Source organism: Scardinius erythrophthalmus (genome assembly GCF_964197995.2).
Source record: "Scardinius erythrophthalmus genome assembly, contig: HAP1_SCAFFOLD_43, whole genome shotgun sequence".
In the NCBI taxonomy this organism is placed as follows: domain Eukaryota; kingdom Metazoa; phylum Chordata; class Actinopteri; order Cypriniformes; family Leuciscidae; genus Scardinius; species Scardinius erythrophthalmus.
This window is the reverse complement of record NW_028296545.1, coordinates 95,352-105,319: the sequence shown is the minus strand read 5'-3', so window position 1 is coordinate 105,319 and position 9,968 is coordinate 95,352. Positions and strand designations below refer to the sequence as shown.

The window sequence follows — 9,968 nt, the reverse complement described above, 5'->3', positions numbered from 1 at the left end:
GGGGTAGCCTATTTTTTTTTTTTATAACGCAGGTTAAAAACCGGGAGATTTACGGGAAAATACTAATACGGGAGGACGGCGGGAAAGAACGGTGAAATACGGGACTTTCCCGGCCAAAACGGGATACTTGACAGGTATGATATATATACATATATATATATGTAAATATAAATATAGCTGCGAGCAGCGATGGAGGGCCAAAGGCGGCGGCACCGCCATCCCCGGTGCCTTTAGGTTACTAAAGGCACCGGGGTTGCGGTGCCACCGGCTTGGGCCCGTAATCGCTGCTCGCAGCTATATTTAGGGCCCAAGCCCTGAAAGGGCGAAGAGCCCTATTGTTTTCGGTAGGATTATTTATTATTAGGGCCCAAGCCCTGAAAGGGCGAAGGCCCTATTGTTTCTGGTAGGATTATTAGGGCCCAAGCCCTGAAAGGGCGAAGGCCCTATTGTTTTCGGTAGGATTATTATTATTATTATTATTATTATTATTAGGGCCCAAGCCCTGAAAGGGCGAAGGCCCTTTTGTTTCCGGTAGGATTATTAGGGCCCAAGCCCTGAAAGGGCGAAGGCCCTATTGTTTCCGGTAGGATTATTAGGGCCCAAGCCCTGAAAGGGCGAAGGCCCTATTGTTTCCGGTAGGATTATTAGGGCCCAAGCCTAAAAATCACCCTCTTATTTTTACCCGATTTGCTTCAAACTTTATGTGTATAATGTAAACACACGGCAGATGTAGACCTGTGAAAGGATTTTTGATATGTTTAATAATGTTGCCATGGCGACGCTTTAAACTTTAATATTCTTTTTTGATGCTTTTGAGACTCTTAACATACTTGAAATTGCATGAAACTCGACAGACACATCACATTTATTAGCCCGTAGACATGTGCAAAGTTTCAGAAACGGGCGTGGTGAGGGGCTCAGTAGCGCCACCTTTAGTCATAAGTGGGGGGGTTAGTTTTATCAACAGCAACAAAACTTGGTATGTGTATTGTTCTCATCAAGACGGACAACTTTCTAATTTACATTAACCATCTCCAACCAACAGGAAGAGAGATATTTTGGTTTGAATGTGGATTTTCTGAAGAATTTTCTCTCCCTCTCTCTGTGTCTCTGTGTGTGAGAGGGGAGGGGGGGGATTTGACTATTGCTTTTATATTGTTAATCAAGGTTTCAGGGGCTTTTGGGGTCCTTAACGTGCTCAAAAACTCTTGAAACTTTGCACACAAGTCAGAACCCCCTGCCATCAGGGACGGGCTGAAGCTGGTACCCGGGCGTGGCAGGGGGGCTCAACAGCGCCCCCTTGAACGGGGTCCCAAAACTTGGTCCATAGATCAAACACGCTTGCATGAATTAATATGAAACTCGGTACACATATAGATCTCATCGGGCTGAACAACTTTCCCCCGGTCAAGTTTTACGCCAGCCCAACAGGAAGTCGGCTATTATGGGTTGTTTGGAAAACGCTTGCTGTGGAATGCGAAGTACTCCTCCTAGAGAATTCATCCAATCCCTACCAAACTCGGTGTGCATGAAGTCAAGACATTGAGGATTCTAAATTGCGGACGGATTTTTGATATCTCGAACGGTTTGGCCGTGGCGAGGAAACGAATTTATGGCAAGAAAAGAGAAACACGAAGTGGTATAACTTCTGCATACATTAACTGATCTTGATGAAACTTCAGCAGTGTGTTCGTGGTAAGAGGCCGATCAGATGGATGTAACTATTGTGAGTCAAAGTTTTAGCGCCACCAATTGGCAGCAGGAAGTGTGTCACTTTCAACATGCTTTTGACAAAAGTGGGGGGGTTAGTTTTACCAACAGTTACAAAAATCAGTATATATATTGGTCTCATCGAGCTAGACAACTTTCTAATTTACAGTCATTAGCTCCGAGCCATAGGAAGTCAGATATTTTGGTTTGAATGTGGAATTTTTGGATATTTCAGACTCTGAGTTTTTAGCTGTCTCCAGAAACTTCAGATGTTTTTAAACAATAGTCAAAGTGCTAAAATACATTTTCATTGATCAGTTTACTTCTTGCATTGTTGGTTTTGAAGTAGCAACACCACACCAGACATGTTGACTCCTTTTTACCTTCAAGCAGTTCACACGTCTGCAGGTTGGAGACAGAATCTTAATCATTTGAAAGGCTCTCTTTTGTATGTTACCCTTTGTAGGAGTAAATAGGTGCTTGCGCATTGACTAAATCAGGCCATGTTGTTTGGGTATGCAAATGTCTCTTTAGAGACAAAAGAATTATCACTGTCTGACAAGGTAGCTGAAATGTACATATTTCGTGAGGATACTAAAATAATCACTCTTTGAAAAAACTTAACCAAATATTAATCATCTGTAGCCTAAGCAATTAGATTTAAATGAAATATATATTTTAATACACTTTACAGACAATAAAATAAATACAATTAGTGGTGCAACATATCACAAAATTCACTCGGATCATTTAATGTTTTTGAGCCACTGATAAGAAAAAAAAAAAAAAAAAATTATATAACGCGAAAGAGGAATCAATTCGGTGTTCAAGCAGCGTCTCTCTCTTTCTCTCAGCGTGTGCGCTTCGGGTTTCCACCGAATGTGTCCACATTACAAACTTTCACTCTATGATGGTTATATTTAATCTGCGAATCACATGAGTGCCGAACCGTGGCCTGGTCTATACGGATTCAACTGGGATCCGTTACACTCCTAAAAAACAATGCACAATGCATAGTGTTTGTTAGCCTATAAGATTATGAACTAAATATGAAACTTCTTTGCAGCCACTTTCACACACACACACACACACACACACACACACACACACACACACACACACACACACACTTACACACACCGCGCGCGCGCACTCACTAATAGTCAAAACAAACAGAGTAGGGGGAAATATTAGCTAGCTATAGTGATAATAATGACAATAAACAAAGGAAGGAAAGCCACTGCAAGTTAAATTCACTATTAGGCCTAACTTAGAAAGTAGCAAAATAATTCATTCAAATCGTCACGTGACATGTGCAAGGTGCAAGTCCGCCCACACCGCGATGACGATTTTTTTTAACACCAAAACCAGCATACGTGTCTTCTGTGGTATAGTTTTACGTATCACCGTGAAGTAACAAGGACTATTACCCAAGAAAGAAGTGTTGGATTACTGTTGCTGTTACCGGATCTTCCTCTGAGAAATTTCAGCAAGGTATGTGGCATAATATTTCTTTCCAGTGAACAGGATTGTAAAGATAAAGTCAGGCTTTTTCGATGTTGTGTAAAATATAGTTCACATCAGATTTACCGAATGTTAGGTGGGTTTTAAGTGTGCTACAAGTTTGTTAAATTAAGTGAATTTTAAAAGTAGGCCTAAATTTAGGCCCTGAATCGCATCTTAAAAATGAACTGAAACTCAGCATAAACTGCTTATTAAACTAGCACGTTTCCCCCCCTGTTATGTAAGAGAAATATGGACCAATTAATCATATTGGCTAGGCCTATATCCCAGCTAACAATTTAACGTTCTGGGAACGTTCTGGGAACGTTAGTTTTTGGTTCCCAGAACGTTCCCAGAACGTTCCCAAGAACGTTCCCTATTGGTTAGCCAGGAAAGTTTTCTTTACGTTAATAGAACGTTCCCTATAGGTTCCCAGATAGCACACGTACGTCGGGCCGACGTTGGCCCAACATCGAGCGTCGGCCTCCCTCCCTATAACATCGCAAAGGCGTCGGCCAGGCGTAGGCAGATCTCTTGTCAGTCAGTGCACTATTTCCCAGCTCCGTTACGTCGGCTTTAGGTCGGCCCACTATACGGGAGGCCGATGTCGCGTTGTGCTTGTGAACTTTCAAGTCGCTTTCAAACACTGGAGCGGCCGCGGCGCAGAGTTGCCATGGAAACGCCGCGGGACCACTGCGACTGGTAAGCAGGAAAACTCCCTCTCTCGCTGTTGTTTTCAAATTCACTGCTTTCAGGTGATATAAGTCTCTAAAATCACACGGATAATACACACAACTGTTCTTGACACTTCTCTTACTTGTAATTGATACGCTTATGTTGAATATTTACTTTTATAGACATGGCTTTGTGTCTTCGGAAAAAGTCCGTTAGCATCTCAACCGTTTTCAGAGAAGGTAGCAGCTAAGTTAAGCCATATAAATTGTCTCTGGTTAAGCTAAGTTAACGTTAACTCGGTTGAGCTTTTGTTTATGAAAGTTTGGGCTTTTAATCACCTCTTATGTGTATATGAGAGGTTTTGTAAAGGTTTTACTTGGAAGTGAGCTAATTTATTTTACACAAACGTAAACATAAACGTATGTAATCGGTGACGTCACTTACATGGAGAACTTACACTTACACAAGTTACATGGTTGAAACTAGATCAATGGTAAACAAATATTGATTAAAAAAAAATGTTATGTGATTTCAGCAGCAACAAAATAACCCATAACAGAGGGAAAGCTCCACGACTTCAACATTTCTGAAGAAAGCTACTGCTGGAGAAGTAGGAAATACAGGTAGGTAGGTAACGTTAGGAAATCCAAAACTAAAGAATTAATTACTGATTTTAGGAAACAGAGGCCCCCTCTTCCCCTTACTATCATAACCTATTGAGATAATACAAGAATACAACCTTGGCACAATAATTGATAGTAAGCTATGTTTTGAATCACACACTGATGCTGTTTGTGCCAAAGCCCAGCAGCGAATGTATTTTTACCGTAGACTGAGGAATTTTAACATTGACCCCACTTTGATGAGAATGTTTTATTCTTGTTTTATTCAGTCTGTTTTAACCTTCTGTTTTATCTGCTGGTTTGGTTCCTACAAAAAACGATTAGAGAGTTAGGACGTGTAGCAAGATTGCAGGCTTTAACTTTCCCCCTCTCTCACACATTTAGCAGCTACTCCAACAGAGTGGCAAAGAAGGCACTATCTATTGCAGCCAAGCGGCAACCTCCCCGTCTCTCTCTTGAAACCAACACGGAAGTGAGTTAAACTGCAATTCATTAACTGGCCGCTTGGCCTGGCTGCAGAAGTGAGTCAAATCTGTATCTCCCTCATGTTAAAATTACCAACTTTACAGCAGAAAAAAAACATGTTTACAGCCTGGTTCTCTCTGTGGCTTTGGTCTATACAGCTAATTTTGCCCTTCATAACAACTGTGAGGGGGGTGAATTTATTTATAACTCATCCGTTTAGTTGATTAATATTTAAATTTAAGGGTGTGGCCACTTGAGTGACAGGTGGATTCCCGCTGATGTCAATGCTAGCCGTTTGTCTGCTGTTACTAGCCGTCACTTCACCTCAGCAAATGTTAGCTGCTGAACTTGCCTTCTCTGCGGTGTTTGTGCTTTTTTTCGGGATTATTTCATACAATTTAATACTTGGGTACAAAGCCCACGTCTTTGGATTCAGTCGTTGTCGTCGAGTATCGTTTGAGAGAACAACCAGCGCTGTATTTCAGTTGTTTTCCTCTGTGAACATGCACTAATGGATGTCAGACAATTCCGTTGCTTTTTGGGGTTTTCAAATTTAAAACGTCAATAAAGGCTCGTTTGTTCTGCTCTCACGGAACAGATGGATTATAATATGCTTATGTACCGTGACCGTCAGATGAAATCATGCAGGCGTCGGCGCTTTCTCCGTCCGTGCAATAAATGCACATCGATCCATGAATGAGCGCGGATTTTCTAGCGCATTTACTTGCACTTCAAAGGCAATATATCTATGGTTTAACGGTTTAACCCATTTGAGAGGCGGCCAAAATCAGAATTTAAAATGGACTGAATAAGCTCTCTACGAACTTGAGCGATGCCGCGCTGACGGACCATGAAAGAGTGACTGACATGTAACGTTATGCACATAAATATCACTGTCACACACAAACACTCTCGAAGTAATACACAGTCTCACTTGTAGCCATGTATTTAACTATTATAATATTTCGAAGGGCAAAAACAGGAACTTTTAATTGGCTTTACATCATCAGCTAACTCGATCACGTCGAGCTAGGTGATTTCAGATAGCCAGGCTCATATCTATGGCCAGGCCAGGCTCCTCAGCTCCACTCACGCCCCGCCTGTTTGCCTATTTTCTGTTATCCGGGAGTGACGCAAGGCCAAGATGGCGACGGATGGCTCCGCCCACTTTAGGCTTCAAAAATGCTCTTCAGAAACCTACGGGTGACGTCACGGACACTACGTCCATATTTTTTTACAGTCTATGATTGCAGCTGACCCTAGTCATCCTTTGTCCTGCCAGTTCAAGCTACTTTCCTCAGGCCGTAGGTACTCCATGCCCAGATGCAGGTCAAATAGATTCAGAAACTCATCTCAGAAAAGCATTTCACCTCTGCTGTAGCTTATATATAATATAGCTTAGCTATAGCTTCTTACTTGTAATAAACCTGCCATTATATAATAATATTGTTGGCTCTGTGACAAATGGTGTGTTGTGTTCCTAGATCCTTCAATGTTGATGCCCTTGCCTCCACCGTAGCAGAGTTGGGCTGATCATCATCTCTAAGGCGCTATGAACCATATGATTAGTAAGTAAAACTTCAAACATACACTAATGTCAAACATACACTAATTGTGTTGGTAAAAAAATTATGTTTTGAAAGAAGTCTCTTATGTTCACCAAGACAGCATTAAAAACAATAATATTGTGAAATAATATAACAAATTTTAAATAACTGTTTTCTATGTGAATATATTGTAAAATGTAATTAATTCCTGTGATCAAAACTGAATTTTCAGCATCACAGCTTCATATGATCTTTCAGAAATCATTCTAATTTGATGATTTGACGCTCAAGAAAAATGTATGATTATTACCAGCTTTCATTTTCTCAAAGGCGTAGCAGAATACCCAGGGCTTGTTTTACACCTATCACAATTTCTAGCCACTGGGGGACCATAGGCAGGCTAGGGGAACTCATATTAATGTTAAAAAACCTCATAAAGTGAAATTTTCATACCATGCAACCTTTAAGTGTTTTCTACCAGTTTTCTATGTGAGGAAAACGCTTAACTGTACATAGTAGTCTATTTTTAATTAGTATGGTGTTTACAGAGTTATCATTTATTTATTTTAATATCACTGTCTATGCGTTAAGTCACGTTCTGCAAGTGCAAATCTCTAAATTCAACTTTGGACTTGTATTTTACAGGGGACAAGTTCTCAAATTCACATCTTTATGCTCTTGAGTTTTGCTACTCTTTTACTTTCATAAATAACCTTCCTGATAATGTTCGGGGCTCAGACACACTCTCCCAATTTAAATCTAGACTAAAGACACAACTCTTTAGCCAAGCATTCAATTAACACATCTCATAATCTTGTTTTACAGTTAATATGTGATGAAATAGTAAAAAGTGCACATGATCATCTTTTGCCTGAAATAATATGAACTGCAGCTATGCTAATCTTTCTCCTGTTGCTTCCCTGTTTCTATCTCAGGATGCTCAGCAAGTTCACTAGAGATTATAGCAGCTCCAGTTTGGATCCAGCCTCACTTGTGAAGACTTCAGATGATGGCAACTATAGATGGACATAAAAAAACTGCCAGATATTAAGGTGGGGTAAGCAATATTTCAAAAACGCTGTTGGAAACTGTTGATATTTGGAATGAACCCAAACAAACCATAGTAAAAGTGTAATACCATAATAGAAGTGACGCGCATGCGATGCGGCGTGCTCGTTTTTCCAGGCACGCATATGCCACAGCGAGATGAAAACATCTCAACTTTTCAGAATGCCACAAGCGCACCGCAGGTCATGTGACAAAAACCAACCGATCAGCTTTGGCCTTTCCGTAACAACATGGAAAACTCGGCCGAACAGCCGATCATAGCTGTACAGGGCGAGTTTTTATTTCTCATCTCCATAAATATATCTAGTAGTAAAGCTAATGCAAGGGCTAGAAATCAATTAATCCTTTGCTGATACTTCCTCGTCATCATGGAGAGCGCAGTTCATGGTTGCATAGCAACGACAGACGCCATGGGAGCGCAAGAGCTTGTAGAAAGGAGAGAGCGCTTTCCACACGTTTTTAAACGCGATATGTGAACGCTCCTAATTCAGGATAAACTGAGAATCTATTTGGTTTAAAATCATTTTTGTTTTGTTTAAAATGGAGATCACGATAACATACATCAGAATAACATGTTTCAGTCTATTTAAAAAAAAGATACTCAATTGAATCATTAATTCAAACACTTTTAAAACCAATAAATTCAGTGTCTCATTCATAAACACCTGGGTTGGGTTTCCCGATAGCGTTGTCTCTTAGCATGCTACGAAGACTCTTAAGGTATAACTTAACTAAAGGTATACCATTTATAGGCGTGTTCCGGCGTGTATACCTTAGAAAGCTGCTAAAGATATTCCTTCTTACGTGTGACGTTACCCAGTGCTACCCGTGGCGATGCTGCTGAATCTGCTGATATCGATGGCTCGAGAATCACTTATTCACTTGTGCAGGGGCTGCTTCACTGCGTTAACTGAGAAAGCGGTGTTCTTTATAAAAGCAATTAAGAAATGTACGCGGGTTGGGTGAAAATAAACACTGACATTATGGATTCGGATGGCAATAAAATCACAGACTTACCCCTGTAAATGTTTAAAATACCATACGAACCCATGAGAAACAGTTAGCATCTACTTACAATTTAACTGACAGTCTGCTTTCACTGGCCTTTGAAAGCACTCCGCGGACGGCGCCGTCTTTTAGCACAACTATTCGCTGTATCGCTGCCATAGTTTGAGCAAACTCCCCACAACAATCATTCCCTTTAAATAGACTATTAAACCTATTAAACTATTAAATGGTTTGCCAGCTGATGTACCTTTGATTGTTGTTAGATTTTTAATTATATTATCCAGTGTAATGACAATTTTATTCTTAGCTTTAGTCCTAACTGCTTTTTCCTCATTGTTTTTCACTCTGTTACAGGTTGCCAGGAAGAATCCTTCTCTACATTGTTGCTGTTCCTTTTTGATCCCTTTTCTCCTGGAGTTCTTTCTGGTGTCATTAAAATGTCTTAACTTGAATTGTGTCTGTTCATTATACTAGAGACAGTTACACACAAAATTAAGAAGATATTTTTTAATGTCAGTATAGCCTACTTTTTTCATATTGGATAGTCAAGTAACTCCAGGGCTGTATATGTACATAGACATTGAGGGGGACAAGTCCTACACTGCAAAACATGCTTTTCTTACTTAGTATTTTTGTGTTGTTTCCAGTCCAAATAACAAAAAATTCTTAAATCAAGAAGCATTTACTAGAGAAGTAAAAATTTTCAGATAAACAGAGTAATTTAAGTAATTTTTTGCTTAAAACAAGCTAAATTATCTGCCAGTGGGGTAAGAAAAATTAATCTTGATTCAATTGGAAAACAAGATTATTTTTTCTTACCCCACTGGCAGATAATTTATCTTGTTTTAAGCAAAAATTACTTAAATTACTTTATGTTTATCTGAAAACAAAATAGAATTTCTTATGTTATTTTTCTTGATTTAAGAATGTTTAGATATTTGGACTGGAAACAACACAAAAATACTAAGTAAGAAAAGCATTTTTTGCAGTGTATAATTATACGTCAATAATAACAATAGTATGTCAATAGTTAGAAATAGCCAAACTGGAAATTCAATATTGGAAATTCTTGCTCCGCTCTGTTTTTAGGTTGGCAAAAAGGTTTAAAACTTACATTTTAGGCTGGTCTACCTTACAGAGACCATCCAAATAGATAGCCAATCAAATCATAGAAAGCGGGGTTTACTGTTCACAGAAGCAGAGCATGTGTTTCATCAGTTTAACTTTGAAAGAGTGCGAGGTAAGATGGAAGTGTAAAACTACTCCACTTTTTTTTCTTGAATATGGCCATTTTGAGGGATGAAAGTTGCATGTGTTCAGTATCAAAGCTATTTTATCAATTTAAGTCTCGGGGCAATGTTGACTACAG

The 9,968-nt window shown here is 39.6% G+C and overlaps 1 long non-coding RNA gene across 2 annotated transcripts; it reads left to right on the top strand.

Annotated features, from left to right (window-relative positions):
• The first annotated feature begins 3,732 nt into the window (after positions 1 to 3,732).
• Positions 3,733 to 9,051, top strand: LOC308686208. 2 transcript variants are annotated; one of them, XR_014029537.1, is made up of 6 exons: positions 3,798 to 3,915; positions 4,424 to 4,511; positions 4,896 to 4,983; positions 6,461 to 6,544; positions 7,459 to 7,575; positions 8,954 to 9,051. It is a non-coding gene; the product is annotated as an uncharacterized lncRNA (long non-coding RNA). The 2 variants fall into 2 exon arrangements; XR_014029536.1 differs by having other exon boundaries at positions 3,733 to 4,511.
• The last annotated feature ends 917 nt before the right edge of the window (positions 9,052 to 9,968 follow it).